The sequence below is a fragment of the Lutra lutra genome, chromosome 2 (genome assembly GCF_902655055.1).
Source record: "Lutra lutra chromosome 2, mLutLut1.2, whole genome shotgun sequence".
NCBI lineage: Eukaryota > Metazoa > Chordata > Mammalia > Carnivora > Mustelidae > Lutra > Lutra lutra.
The window spans coordinates 207,618,709-207,629,656 of record NC_062279.1 but is presented as its reverse complement, the minus strand read 5'-3'; the positions used below and the strand labels follow the sequence as shown (position 1 = coordinate 207,629,656).

The following is a 10,948-nucleotide window of genomic DNA, read 5'->3' as shown; positions in this document are numbered from 1 at the left end:
CATATGGTCCTTCAGATGCCATATGTACCAGTGTTTAGTGATTCTGGCAAAGAGGCATAGAATGGTGAAATCCAACTGCCAGGATTGCTGAAAACAAATATGTAAATGCTCCAGGGCTTTTGTTATTCATAACATACCTCTAACACAGCACATACAATATGCTGTTCATTCTGTAACTAGTATAACTAATAAACCACATTTTTCTCTCTATTTCTTTAAGGCGTCTCCAAGTTTGTGTGGTCTTCTGCCTCTAACCTTGACTCCCAGGACTGAACTCTGCATTTCATGAAGCTCATATTAATGAAAGAGGCCTAAGGGAATACACTCATCCTTTTTCAAGGGCATTTATTTGTTTTTCAAATTAAAATCCGGAGTCTTCTGCAGGCCTCTTCCGTGGAACAAAGAAAACGCACTGGGCATGTTCTCTAGACAGTCATTAGGGGAAAGCCACGAGCACCAGGAAAGGCAGATTTGTGCAGAAGAACAGGAAAAGTTGTTTTCACTGTGACACTGTCTCGTGGGCTTCTCAACAGCTGAGTTCTGTAGGATGTAATGTGAGAGGAGGTCTGCAGATATAATTCTTTTGAAAAAGGGCGATAGTGACAATTTGAATAACTTTCATGCTGCCGTGTGCACTCATGTCCACGTAAAATGATCACAATTTAGGGAGTAAACCTTGTTTATTAATCATTTATTTTTATTATTAATAAACCTTGTTTTGTTTCGTTGGCTTTTTTCTGCTGATTCAGACATAGCGGATGCGGACGCACCTAATCTCCTCCGTTCTGCTTCATGGACAGGCAAGCCGCACACACGGAAGGAGCAGCAGACCAGCCCCTGGAGGCGACAGAGGTCATCACTTCCCATTTGCCATCAGACAAGCTGTTTTACCTCTTTGAGCCTGTTTCCGTATGTGCGATGAGGAGAATGTCTTCCCTGGGGTATTAGTGCAAGGGTAACATGCGATAATCTTCATGGAAGTGCGCTTCTCTAGTATTGTTATTGTTAAAAAGAAAACATCTGCGGACTTGCTGGTAGTTTAGAGGCCTGAGGAGGCTCGTACGACTTATCACTGAGTGCTTTTCTGAACACACAAACCTAGAAGGGAACTGGAAATAGAAAGTTGCAAACATGCCAGTAAGATGGTCAGCAATGAAAATGACTTTTTCTGGGTCTGATTTTTTTAGGTTGAATCAAATGAATTTGCCATTTTTATAGGTCAATAATGATCTTAACATAGGAAATTTCCCTTGGTTCTTTTTAGCTGTTTTGATGTATTCCCCATGATAACACGCACACACACACACACACACACACACACACACACACACACACACCTGACACCCTCTCCTGTCAAGCGGTAACTGATAACTAGCAGAGCTATCTGATTTCCATTTCTGCTTAATAGCTTCTTCCCTTTCTATCACCCCCCAATTAGGCACCAAATTATTTTGATCGTGACTCTGAAATGCCTCGCACATGCGAACCTTTCCTTTCCATTGCCAAGACTCGGTCCAGGTTTCATTTCTTGTATAGATTGTTGAAATATTCTTCTTTCTAATATTTAACCTGAGAATTCTCTGTGGCAGCAACAAAGATGATTTTAGGGCATAGGGAATGCAGGATCAGGAAACTGTCTCCAAATTTAGTCCGTGATCCTAGCTATAATTATAAAGAGATGTAAAGGACATTAACAGAAGGTTGGAGGAGAAACAGTGAGGAAGTAGATGCTAAGAGATCTTCAAGAGGAAGATAAAATCAAGGATCAGGGAGCTCTAGGACAAGGTAACAGAACCTGCATTAGAACAGTTATTAAAATTGCCCATCCTGCAGTCTCATTGTCAACCGTTGGAATTGGGGTTGGGAAGATACACCTCTTCTTACTTACAGGTGAAAACTGCCCGGATTCTTTCTCAGGAAAACTTGAGAGCTTGGCCTTTCTATCGGAAAAGTAGACAGAGTTATGTTACAGGGAACCCTGCAGAAAAATTCCAAAATGGGGCTCGAGGTCCCCAAAGTGCTAACATGTAATTATAACTTTTCTTTCCCATGAATCTACAGATAAGACTGGTAAATTTTGTTTTTCTTAAACAAGGTGGCTCAAGCTTGCTGGGCTCTTTTTTGAAATGTTCCATCACTGAATTGAAAGAAAAAAATGAACAAGATTCCTTTTTAAAGGTTCCTTTTGTTAGGAATTATATTTGATTTGTATTATAATAGGTCTATATCCACATATAAAACAAGGAAAACCTTGTCTCTCTCTGTCTTCTAAACAAAACAAAGAGAAATTACAATTGAGTTTTACCACAGGCGAAACAGTTCCAAATTTCAGCCCGGAAAAAAATAATAAAAAATACTAAATATAAGAGCACTTTATGTCCTTCCAGGACAAACATGCAGAGAATCAGCACTTAGGAACAAGTAATCCCTCTATCACTGGGACGTCATTACTGAGGAAATAATGTTAATTCTGGGGCCATTAACAATTAAAACGCTGTATCTTCAGAGAGCCATGTGTGGCTTAGAGAGGAAAGCATCCTCCAGTTCAGCAGAAACTGACACATAGTTCATCTTGATTTTGTCATTGACTTAGCACTTGTTAGAGGTGCATGCTCGACTAGAGAAGTCCTTCGATTAGGAAATAAAGATACTAGTGGTGGTAAAAAGCTTTCAGAATAACGTCTCTGATAGTTCAAAGCAACCAATGTAATGCAAACATACTCCCGGGGATAGTGTCATTTGCCATCGGTGATCACAATTCTCAAGCAAGATTAGATCATGAGGCCTGCTTCGATCTTAGGTAAAGAACATGGACTTCAAAGGAAGTGCAAAGTAGCCTCATGAAATTTTAATAAATACATTTTGAAAAATTCAGAGAGGACAGAGACAAATGCGTCATGATAAAGCAGGGCTCCCAAGAAGGGTGGAGAACCTGGACACACATGTTAATCAGTGGATCAGTCAGTTCATCAATTTAGTGCACTGGAGCCAGATTCTGTAAGAGACGCTGAAGAGGGAATATAAGTATGACGCAGCCCCAATTCTCAAGGAGCTTATAGTCTGACAGAAGAGGAAGAAGAGAAAGACCAGAGACTCTCGTGTGACTCATTATAGCCGTGGTAAGAAGTAGGGAGTGATTTTGCTTGGGTGTCAGAGGACGTGCAAAAGGAGAATTATCTGCACTTGGTTGTTAGAGATGACTAGTGGCCTGCCAGGGAGAGAGGGAACATCACAGTCAGAGGGAATAGCATGTAGCAGAGTTCCAAAGCCTGAAAGAGTTATGCTGGAAAGAACAAGAAAAACAAGCTTGGGATTTATGGAAAATACGGATTACAGAAAAGAGGAACTAAGGAGATGAAGAAAAAAATGGATATTTGGGAATTTGGAAAATGCAGTAATTAGATTTGATTAGTAATTTGTAAAATAAGGCGATTATCAGTCTTCTCACTCAGCCAGTAGGTACCAGGCACAAATTGGCTTCACACTGGGATGAATTGGGATGAATGACGAATGGGTGATATTGTGTAATTCTGATCCCCCACCTTCTTTACCCCTTCACTCCCTCCATCTCTTGACCCCTACATGACAAAGCACTTCTGTGGCGGATCCATGTGGCTCTCTGGCACCGTCCCACGGTGCAGGTTTGGGAGCGGCTAGTTTTACCGCCGACTGCTGTGCGTGATTCCAGGACTTACACCAGGGACCTTTCTTGGATGCCCCTAAGTTGCTGGTCATGCCCTTACTCCAGATAGATTCTGCCCATTCTTGAAATGACCAAAGTGAGCAAAGAGGCAGGCGAATTCTGGCCAAGAGAAATACGGAGAGGAGGGGCAGTTGTATTGGTTTCCCATCAGATGCGCAGAGAAATGAATTGAGGAAACTTTCTGATCATCTATTGGGAAAATAGAGACTTCTTAGTATTCTTGTATTTTAAAACATACTGTCTCCGGCTATCGGGAATACTGCTGCCACGAACTTTGGTGCATGGATTTCTGTCCATTACCGGAATGGGAACACTTGACATTGTTAGGTCCGTTATCAAAGGAACGAGACTGAGACAAGGTGAAAGTTATTTAAAGTTTTATTCTATGCCAAGCATGAGAAGTCAGACTGACCAGCCAGGGCCGTCTCCCAAGAGAGCGACCCCTCCCAGCCTCACAGACTAATTTTTATAGAGCAGAAGTCTGGCCACACATCGGTGGCCAGTGAGATTGTAACATTGCATAGTCATGTTAGGTGACACGCAGGTGGCCAATTGAATTACAATTTACCTTATAGTAGCTGTTTGAACTAACCTATTACTCTGGTCAGAATTGGCGCTCAAGTTTGGCACCCAAAAGGCGGGGTTTACATTCTTTGTTGGTTAGGCAGACAATATGTGTGCTTTTTACTGATTGGATGTCTCCACCTGGCCTGACTCGTCTTTTTATTCTGGGCTCTGTTATCAGGAACTGGCCGACCTGTCCTTGTATTCTGGGCTCTGTTATTAGGAACTGGCAGACCATATTTTACTGGTTTTCCAGACTTGCTTCTAAGTAAGTTTCTCTGGGAGGGGCAGGGTCAGTTTAAATTTTACTGCACAAACAACAAAATGGCTATTTAACAGAATTGGAGTCGCTCTGGCTAAATAGGTTCTTACAACATCACACATTTGTCTAACTTGTAGAATGCTGAAGACAAAGAATGTATTTTAATGTAAACTGCGGAGTTCTGTTCATAAATTTTTGATGATGTTTTGTTAATTGTAAGGTGTGTAGCACACCCTTGTAAGATGTGGCTAATGGACGAAAGTGGAGGAGTGGGTTATGGAATCTTCCTGCAATTGTCTGTTCCGATTTTATGTTCATCAAACAGTTCAAGACACTGTCTCCTACATACTAAAAATCTAGAATCAGTTTCATGGAGAGATCTATACTGACCTGTGTTCCAAACATAGCTAAGATCTGTGTATTCAGCAAGTAGACACTTTTTTCCTATGACACATGGATCTCGTTTCAGTGAGAAATTCATCTTGCCTTCTGTACTTAATGGTGATGGACTCAATAAATTTAAATTTATACATATGCAATAATAGAAAAAAAAACACACTTGGTGTTTACACTATGACTGTACCTATAAGAATAAGATGAATAAGAATAAGATAAGAATAAGAATAAGATGTGGGTCATCTTCTTCTAAGACATGCAGAATTGAGGCTGGAAAGTGCATTTTAAATAGAGACAAATGTTGTAGTAAGGAGGTAGTATTTTAGCATTATTCATTCCATCAACGTAATGTATTTTGTGAGTAAATAATTATTGATCATTACAAGAATGCAGGCACAAATGTTACCATTAAATAATTAAGAAAATATTTCTATGTATTCATCGATGGCTATATATTTTACAGAATATTTACATATGTGTGCACACGTGTGCACATGCACACACGTGTGCAAATACGCACAAACATGCCCAGTGTAGTTTAGAAAAGAGCCAAACCCCTTTATGATACATTTGCCAACGGAATAAACAATCTTGAATATAATGAAAATCTTGCCAAGTCCTGTCAGAAAATTCTTGTGGTTCAATGCAATTCTCGGATGGTGAAGAGCCACTAAAATAACCCCTTCACTCAGACTCCGGTGACTCGCTGGGGGGCTCTCATCGCAGTTGTCGCCAAAACAGTCAGATTTAACGTATAGATAGAAGGAGAGAAACGTGGGTGTGTGCTGTGTGTGCTCTGGTGCGTGTGTACATGCGTATGTGTACCGAGGGACAGCTGAGGCCTTTGATACAATGTATGTCAATAAAAATATGAACATGAATAATTGGCAGAAGGGGTCCTTCAGGGTTTCAGTGTCTTTTTTTTCACTCAATATTAAAGCTAATGGAGGCTTTTGTTTAGTTTATATTCACGGGTTTTTAAGTCAACGCATAATAGGACAAAATAGTCACATAGAACAGTACTTTTCAAATGATGGGTTTGATCCATTAGGAGGCTATAAAATCAATTAATAGGATTGTGACCAGCATTTTACAAAGCAAGGTTGAATAGAAAACTATGGAGAGGGGCGCCTGGGTGGCTTAGTGGGTTAAAGCCTCTGCCTTCAGCTCAGGTCATGATCTCAGGGTCCTGGGATCGAGCCCCACATCAGGCTCTCTGCTCAGCAGGGAGCCTGCTTCCTCCTCTCTCTCTCTCTGCCTGCCTCTCTGCCTGCTTGTGATCTCTGTGTGTCAAATAAATAAATAAAATCTTAAAAAAAAAGAAAGAAAACTATAGAGAGTGTATATATAACATATTGGAAGTGTAAGTATTTGTGTGTGTGCACGCGTGTGTTGTGTGTGTGTGTGTGTGTGTGTGTGTGTGTTGGGTCATGATCCTCTGCCTTTAAGTGGGTTGTAATAAAAAGAAAATCGACATTTGATAACTGTATTGGTCTGTCAGGATGTCCTAACAAAATACTGTAGGCTGGGTGACTTAAACAGTACAAATTTATTGTCTCACAGTTGTGGAGGTGGGTCGCCCAAGGTCAGGGTTCCCGCATAATTGTGTTCTGATGACGGCTCTCTTCTTGGCTCACAGTCAGTTGCCTTCCTCCCACAGTGGAGTGAAGAGAGCGCAAACTTTCTGATATCTCTCATAATGGAATAAAACCCATCATGAGGGCCCTCATGGCCTCATCTAAACCTAATTTCCCTCCCAAAGGCCTCATCTCCAAATATCCTCATACTGGGACTTAAGGCTTCTACATCTGAATGGGGGGGGGCACGATTTAGTTCATAGCATTGACATAGAGTTTATATCTTAATTTTATGTTCCATTTACTGTTTTCTCATGTTGAGACTGTGAACTCCATGAAGGCAAGTATTAGATGTATCTCATCTCTATACCCTCCTCCGCCCCAGGAATGTCTTGCACTTACTGAAAGACCCAAAGTGGTGCTCCAACAGATGGTGAGTGCTCCGGATACTTGTATCTAGAAAGGCAATTAAAGTAACTCTTTGCGTTGATATGGCTCTTACTGCCTGAGTGCTCGCCCTCAGTGCTATCATTACTAATTCAGAACTATTCTGTTGGAAGGAAGCAAATGGAAATGTTGTGTTAATAAGTGTAATTATCACCTCTCAAGTTGCTCCACATTACAGTGACACACAATAAGATAATATTTAAGTAGATACTAAAATTTGTCCTTATAAAGGACCTAGGTTTTGTGTGACCTGAAGCTTGTACAATTTTGCAGAACTTTAGTAAAAACGAGAATACAAAATACTGAATAAAAAATTAGGTTAGAATAGTGAATATTTGTTAGAAGAAATAAAGAAACTGGAAAAATTATATAAGTTGACACAGATCACAAACATCACAAATCCAGAAAAACACAAGTAATGTGAGTTTTTATCAATGACTGGCATTTCTATAATGCTTTCTTCCTACATTTTTTTTAAAGTTTTTTTTTTTAAGATTTTATTTATTTATTTGACAGACAGAGATCATAAGTAGGCAGAGAGGCAGGCAGAGAGAGAGAGAGGAGGAAGCAGGCTCCCTGCGGAGCAGAGAGCCCAATGCGGGGCTCGATTCCAGGACCCTGGGATCATGACCTGAGCCGAAGGCAGAGGCTCTAACCCACTGAGCCACCCAAACACTCCTTCTTCCTATATTTTTGTTGAACACACTTTGATTGCCTTTCCTGTAAAAAATTTTTAGGGTTTTTACATATGAATATGATATGCAATATCATATATTTTTCTATTTTGAAATAGAGAATAATAAGAGAATAGATTATTTCTCTAATATAACTGATTGAGTTTTCTCTTTTATTATTGATAAGTGAGAGTTGTGGAATGCTTGATTTCACACATAATTGTACTTACTATTTGAAGTTACTGCTATGGATTTCTGTCCTTCAAATACATGGACCCTTATTATTTTCTATGAAGTACAATTCCATTAAAAAGGACCAAAATGGGCGCCTGGGTGGCTCAGTGGGTTAAGCCTCTGCCTTCGGCTCAGGTCATGAGCCAGGGGCCTGGGATGGAGCCCCGCGTTGGGCTCCCTGCTCAGCGGGGAGCCTGATTCCTCCTCTCTCTCTGCTGCCTGCCTCTCTGCCTACTTGTGATCTCTGTCTGTCAAATAAATAAATAAAATCTTAAAAAAAAAGGACCAAAAAAACTTATTATGGGTTTATAATTGTATAAATTGCACCAGTAAATATATTTCTGAATGGGGATAATGCCTGTTTTGGTTAAGTACCAATGAGAACAAAATCCTCTGTTTGATTTTACATATGTGATGTTAGTAGAGGTCTCCACAGGTTAGTTTCCTGCTTAGTACATTTTTTTAAATTTATCAATTAAATTTATCAATTAAGTTAGTAATTTATTTATTTTAGAGAGAGAGTGAACACGTGAGCAGGGGGAGGGGCAGAGGGGCAAGCACACTCCCTGCTAAGCACAGAACCTCACACAGGACTCCATCCCACAACCCTGAGATCATGACCCACACCCAAACCAAGAGTCAGATGCTCAACCAACTGAGCTCCGCATGTGTCCCTTGCTCAGTGCGGTTTAAACTGTATTTCTTCTGTATTATCCTCTTATTTGAGATGCCAGATGCCATAGGACATCCTCATTTTATGCTGCAAACTCTGGCTCTGTGCTTTCATGTCAGAACCCCAGGTAAGTGAGCACATTGAGTGGTAGAATTATAGGAAGACATTTCTGGGGCGCCTGAGTGGCTCAGTGGGTTAGAGCCTCTGCCTTCGGCTCAGGTCATGATCCCAGGGTCCTGGGATCAAGCCCCGTATTGGGCTCTCTGCTTAGCGGGGAACCTGCTTCCTCCTCTCCCTCCTGCCTGCCTCTCTGACTACTTGTAATCTCTGTCTATCAAATTAAAAAAAAAAAGAATTATAGGAAGACATTTCTAAAATGGGATGGTTAGTAATGATTTAAACTAAATACAGAAGTGACTGTAAACATAAATATATTTCAGTAAAGTCCAACTAAATGTACCCCTGGTCAACATTAGCCAGATCCCCAAATTATCATGACCAGTGTCAACCAGGGAAGGATGGTGGAAGGGAAGCTAGAGTGGAAAGATGCAGAAGTGTTCAATCAGTTGCATTTAAAATATCTTTCTTTCTACTGGCATAAAGGCAGAGAGCTAAGCAAAAGGAACAGAATAGAGAATCCCCAAGTACACCCATGCCTATACAGTCAACTGATTTTTGACAGGAGTACCAAGACTACACAATAGGGAAAGGATACTCTCTTAAACAGATGATGTTGGAAAAACTGCATATCCATGTGCAAAAGAGTGAAGTTAGATCCTTATCTTACACTGTAAATAAAAATCAACTCAAAGTGGATTATTGACTTAAATTTAAGACCTGAAACCATAATTCCTAGATGAAAATAGGGAAAACATTTTTGACATTGGCTTCAGCAATGATTTTCTTGGGTATGACACCAAAAGTGCAAGCAACGAAAGCAAAAATAGACAAGGGACTATGACAAGCTGCCCATCTAAGGAAACAATCAGTAGAATGAAAGGTAACATATGGAATGAGAGAAATATTTGAAAACTCTGTATCAGATAAGGGGTTAATATCCAAAGTAATTAAGGGACTCCTACTACTCAGTAGCAAAACAAAACAAGAAAACTCTATGGATTTGAACAGACATTTCTCCAAAGAAGACATTCCAATGACCAAGAAGTATGTGAAAAAGTGCTTAAATCACCAGTCATCAAGGAATGCCACAACATGATACCACCTCGTGAGGATACCTATTATCGAAAAACCCCACAAAATATGTATTAGTGAGGATGAGGAGAAACTGGGAAACTTTTACACTGTTGGTTGGGATGTAAAATGATATAGCTGATATGAAAGTAAATATGGAGGTTCTCAGGAAGTTGGAAATAGAACTACTGTGTGATCCATTAATCCTGTTTCTGAGTATATATCCCTAACAATGGTCTCTTCTCTGTCTGCCGTCTTGGAGCCTATGGAGGCCTGCTCGGAACAGGGCTCCTAAAACGACAAATGTATCTAGAAGGCTGTGGTCCAAGGCCATTTTTGCTGGCTATGAATGGGGTCTCCAGAACCAGAGGGAAGCGTACAGACCTTCTTAAAGTTGAAGTTATTTATGCTCAAGATGAAACTGAATTCTATCTAGGCAAGAGATGTGCTTATGTGTACAAAGCCGAGAACAACACAGTGACTCCTGGTAGCAAACTGAACGAAACCAGAGTAATCTGGGGAAAGGTAACTCATGCTTATAAAAACAGTGGCATGATTTGTGCCAAATTCCAAGCAACCTCCTGCAAAAGCCATTGGCCACAGAATCCATGTAATGCTGTACCCCTCAATGACTTAAACTTACTGAACAGTAAATAAATAAATATGTAGATTTGGGAAAAAAAAACCTGAAATCAAGATCTTGAAGATATATCTGCATTCTTTGTTCATTGCAGTATTATTCACTTGGTCAAGATATAGAAACAGCCTAAGTGTCAGTTGACAGAAACTGGATAGGAAATGAGGTATATTATTCAACCTCAAAAAAGAAAAAAAAAAAAAAAACCCTGGCTAAAATCAAGAGGACAAGAAACAAAAAGTGTTGGCTATGATGTGGAAAGAAAGAAACCCTTGTGCACTGTTGGTGGGAATGTAAATTTGTGCAGCTGCTGTGGGAAACAGTATGGAGGCTCCTCAAAATATTAAAAAAAGAAATACTATATGATCCAATAATTCTGCTATTGGGGATTTAGCCAGGGAAGATAAACATGCTAACTCAAAAAGATAAGTAAACCCCTATGTTTATCACAGCATTATTTACATTAGCCAGGACATGGAGGCAACCCAAGTATCCATCAGAAGATGAATGGATAAGGAAAATGTGGCATATATACACAGTGAAGTATTACATACAAAATGAGGTTATACATTTGAGACAACATGGATAGA

The 10,948-nt window shown here is 40.0% G+C and overlaps 1 pseudogene; it reads left to right on the top strand.

Moving 5' to 3' along the window:
* The first annotated feature begins 792 nt into the window (after positions 1 to 792).
* Positions 793 to 10,358, top strand: LOC125094203 (60S ribosomal protein L35a-like; annotated as a pseudogene).
* Positions 10,359 to 10,948: the final 590 nt, after the last annotated feature.